We start from the raw sequence: 5,346 nt of genomic DNA, 5'->3' as shown, positions 1-5,346 counted from the left end.
GGCAGGTTTCCTCCTCATGCAAGAGTAGGAAAAAAAAGTACGGCCCGCATATGAAATTGTGCGTCCGCAGAACCTCCCAAAAAGCATTTTTTCAGCGAATCTTTGGGCACTATAAATAAACGGAAAATACTTTTTAAGAAAAAGCTTTGTATTCCTACCAGCTGTAGCGGTAATATTTCACCATTTTAGGAACTTTGTGACTAAAATTGGAGATAGTTTTATCAATTAATTGTAGTTTATGGCTTTAATTACTTCTTTTACTTTGTTTTCCTTGTTTTCTAGCATGAGTAACTAGATTTTAACTAGGGTTGTGAATCACCCTAGTGTGTAAATCTTATGGGTTATTAATTTTAATGATTGTTTATGATTGTGTGTTTGTTATTTAGTTTTGTTTATGCATTATATCTAGAATTAATGATTGCAAACATTGATTCATGCCTAGTTGACATAGTTCTTACGTGAGAAAGAGGAACTTAGTCTAGGAAAACTTGGATAATAAGAAATTGAGCTATTTAAGGTTTTGGCTAGTTTTATTAAAGTGTTTGAACTAGAGATGGGGAAAATCTAACTTGGACTTATATCAATTGCTTGGATTGCTACCCAATTAGAATTGAGAAAGCCAATTTGGGCATAACAAGTCTATAACTGAGAGGTATTGACTGGTTACTTGAGAATATAGAGTTATAATACACCCCGATCTACAAAACAATCATTAACGTAGTATACCCATTGGGTTTGCACCTAGGTGAAGGTTACACCCCTAGGATTTTCCTCAATAGTTTAAAAACACCAAAAACAATTACTCTCTCTCTAGTTGATTTTAATTAGTTTAATATCTTAGTTTTAATTTGGACAACAATCACTTTTTATTTGGATGTATAATTTAGTTATTTCACGTTCTCTTTTCAAGTATCTACCTCAACACCCATTATAAACACCCTGAGGAATTCTACCCCGACTCTAGTTGGGTATTACAATTGCAATGTCCGTTTCCACTCATTATTCAGTGCGGATTGGGCGTGGATCAATTTTTGGCACCGTTGCCGGGGAGTTATATGGTGTTAGCCATATATTTGAGTGTGTTCTATAAATGTCTTCTTTTCCATCCGTGATACTAACTTGTTGAAGTAATTGTAGGTACAAAATGGTGAACAATGATCTCAGAAATTCGCCATTGGGCATGGTGGACGGCGAGAAGGAACAACTACATGACATGTCTTAAGCGCCACAACCAAATCATCAAGGCTGTGGTCAACAAGACAACGTGCTTCCACCTCCGCCACCACAACCACAAGCGACGCAACACTAGATTTCACCTAACAAAGGTTATGCAAGTGCAATAGTCCCCCCTCGCATTAGGGCGAGAAACTTTCAAATTACCAATATGTTGTTTACTTTGCTAGAGCAACATGGTTTTTTCACCGGGGCACCGAATCAAAATGCTGATAAACATTTGAAGGGTTTTATGGATTGTGTTGGGGGAGGAAACAAACAAATGTTTTGGAGGATGCTGTGAGGCTAAGGCTTTTACCCTTCTCTCTATGGGGTAAATCCAAATGTTTGACTAATCATTCTATCCATACCTGGGATGAATTGGCAGTGAAGTTTATTGCTAAGTTTTTCTCTCTCTGGCTGATGGCTACTCTTCAGGATGAAATATTGGCTTTCAAGCAAGAGCCCAATGAATCTTTGCATGAAATGTGGGAGCAGTATCAGACAATGGTTAAGGAGTACCCGAACAATGATATGACCGACAACATGATCCAACAAACTTTCTACCGTGGTATTAATACTACAAACCAATGTGTGGACAATTAATTGGCCTGGGGAAACTTTATGACAACACCTTATGCAGATGCATGTGAGATTCTAGATGAGATGGCAGAAACTTATTCGGCTTGGCAATCCCGAGCTAATTTCCCCCAAGGTGTTCCCAACATGATTCATCTTGATAAAGAGTTGTAAGACCATGGGCAACAAATTTCCGAATTAACAAAAATCATGACCCAACTCACTAAGGACTAACTTAATCAAGTTCAAGCAACTAAGCAAGTTCATGTTATGGAAGGGGTAAATGTTTAGGTCAACAGGAAGAGTACCAAGGGTCCAAAATTTCAATATAGAGTGGAGAGTTATGGACAAGATAATGGTAGTTTTGATCAGGATGATTCTTATCATGAGCAAGAAGAAGAGGTACAATTTGTGAACAATCACCAAGGGCAAAGGAACAATTTCCGAGGATCCAATCAACAACAATGGCGACTACAAAATAACCAAGGCTATTGGGGTTCTAACAATCAAAGGACTTGGCACAACAACAACAACAAAGGAAAGTGCAGTGGAAACAACTAAGGAAATTAGGGAGGCAACAATCAAGGTAGTTGGGGAAACAATAAAAATCAAGGAAATTGAGAAGCGGGTTTTCAAAGTCCCCAATGTACCAACAACCTAGCAACCCACCTCCTTATCCTTCCCATGGTTCAAGTTCTTCAAACAATAAAATAGGTCGTATTGAGAACATGTTCAAGCAAATGATGGAAAAGAATGCCGATTCGAATGCCCAACTTGCCTCACATACCACACCAATTCGTAATCTTGAAGTTCAAATGGGGAAAATCTCTCAAGATCTTAATACTCGTCCTAATGGTGCACTACCAAATGACACGGTGGTAAACCCAAAGGGTTGTAACAACACGGGGCTTGCTATGGCGATTATCACAAGAAATGGAAGAGGCGGGAATGCACCCACCTCAATTGAAAAGAGACATGTAGATGATGGCCAAGCGATAAAAGAGGAGTAAATCCCAAACAATGATGTTCAATCAAGTGATGAGGTTCGGATTGGCATAGATGATTGTGTGGAAGAGACCCTAAAGGGGGTGACCCTGTCTAGGGATCACATTATTGACATACCAGAGCCGGTAGTGCAAAAGGATAAGGCGCCATTGACTAAGCCTCTACCTCCCTATCCTCAAAAACTTTCCAAGAAAAATGGTGAGAATCAATTCAAGAAGTTCATTCAAATGATGAAAAGTCTCTATTAATGTGCCATATGTAGAAGCTTTAGAACAAATGCCCGTTTATACCAATTTTATGAAAGATCTTTTGATCAAGAAGAGGTCGATAATTACTGAAACTATCAAAGTCACACATCAAGTGAGTGAAATTGTAAAACTTTGGGAATTGTTAAACCAAGGCCCACATCTATGAGGTTGCAAATGGCCGATCGTACTACGAAGAGGCCGTTGGGAGTGATTTAGGATGTTTTGGTCCGAGGTGATAAGTTCATTCTTTTGGCGAACATTGTTATTTTAGATTGTGAGGTTGACTATGAAATGCCTATTATTCTTCGGAGACCATTCATTGCTATGCGTAAGACTCTTTGTGATGTGGAAGACAAAAAACTCACTTTTCGGGTTGGTGATGAAAAAAGTGGTATTTCATGTTTGCAAGTCTATGCGGAAACCAAATAGAAATGAGGTGTGTTCTTTTGCGGACTTGGTGACCAATGTTATGTTGATGATACAAGTGCTAAAATCAATGTTGGTGATATGTTGGAAGCCGTTTTGCTCAACTTTGATGATGATGAGATTGATGGTTTCATGGAATATGTGAACTCTTTTCAAGCAATGGGGTCGTATAACTATGCACCCCGAAAGTTGTCTTTGGATCTTGAGAATAAGAATACTCCTCCTAAAAAGCCTTCTATTGACGAGCCACCTACTTTGGAGTTGAAGCTATTTCCACCACACCTTCAGCATGAATTTCTTGGCCCTTGTTCTACTTTGCCGGCTATTCTTTCCTCTTGTTTGACTAATGTGAAGGTTGATTCCACATTGGCGGTGTTGCAAAAGAGGAATAAGGCTATTGGGTGGACTTTTACATATATTCGAGGTATAAGTACCACATTTTGCATGCATAAGATCAAGTTTGAGGATGCTTCCAAACAGTCCATTGAACATCAAAGAAGACTCAATGAAGCCATGCAAGAAATTGTCAAGAAGGAGATTATCAAGTAGTTGGATGCCGGGGTTGCCTACCCCATTTCTGATAGTTCATGTACATCTCCGTTTCAACGTGTCCTAGATAAGGTGGCATGACAATTGTTACCAATGAGAAGAATGAGTTGATTCCTACAAGAACGGTGACCGGTTGGAGAGTTTGTACGGATTATCTTAAGCTCAACAATGTCATAAGGAATGATCACTTTACACTTCTTTTTGTGGACCAAATGCTCGATAGACTGGCCGTCCATACTTTCTATTGTTTCCTTGAAGGTTACTCGGGCTACAACCAAATTCTTATTGCTCCGAAATATCAAGAAATAACAACCTTTACATGTGCTTATGGTACTTTTGCTTTCAAGAAGAGTCCTTCTGGTTTGTGCAATGCGCTGGTGACTTTTCAATTGTATATGATGGCTATTTTAATGGACATGGTGGAGAACTACCTTGAGGTTTTCATGGATGACATATCGGTGGTTGGGGATTCTTTTGATGATTATCTTGCAAATTTGGACAAAGTCTTGGCTAGATGTGAAGAAACTAATTTGGTACTTAATTGGATACCAAAGTTATTGTCCCCACTGTTCATGCGGCACTTCACTATCTTATGAGCAAAAAGGCATTTAAAGCTCGACCGATGAGATGGGTGCTGTTGTTGCAAGAATTTGATATTGACATTCAAGACCAGAAGGGTAGTAAAACTAAGTGGCAGACCACTTGTCTTATTTGGAGGAGGAGGGGATGCCACATAACAGCCTTGAAACTAATGATTCTTTCCCCGATGAACAACTTTTGGCACTATCAGTGAAAGAGGTACCGTGGTTTGTGGACTTGGAAATTTATTTTGTGAGTGTTATCATTCCGGATAAGTTCTCTTCAAAGAGAAAGGTGATATTCTTGGAGCTTGTCATTCCTCTCCATATGGTGGTCAACATGGTGGAGCAAGAATAACGGCTAATGTTCTAAGTTGTGGTTTCTATTGACCTACTCTCTACAAAGATGCAAATGACTTGGTAAAATAATGTGATGAATGTCAACGGGCCGGTGGAATTTCAAAGATAAATGAGTTGCCTCTTACAACCATGTTGAAGATTGATATTTTTTATGTTTAGGGTATTGACATTATGGGCCCTTTTGTGAGTTTTTGTGGAAATACTTACATTTTGGTTGTAGTGGATTACGTTTCTAAATGTGTTTAGGCCGTTGCCTTGCCGAACAATGAGGCTAGAAGTGTAGTGGCTTTCTTGAAAAAGAATATTTTTACAAGATTTGGTACTCCACATGCAATCATAAGCGATGGGGGTCACACTTTTGCAACAAAGCTTTTGACACTTTACTTATC

The sequence above is a fragment of the Nicotiana tabacum genome, chromosome 21 (assembly GCF_000715075.1).
Source record: "Nicotiana tabacum cultivar K326 chromosome 21, ASM71507v2, whole genome shotgun sequence".
Classification (NCBI taxonomy): Eukaryota; Viridiplantae; Streptophyta; class Magnoliopsida; order Solanales; family Solanaceae; genus Nicotiana; species Nicotiana tabacum.
Note: the sequence above shows the minus strand (reverse complement) of the source record.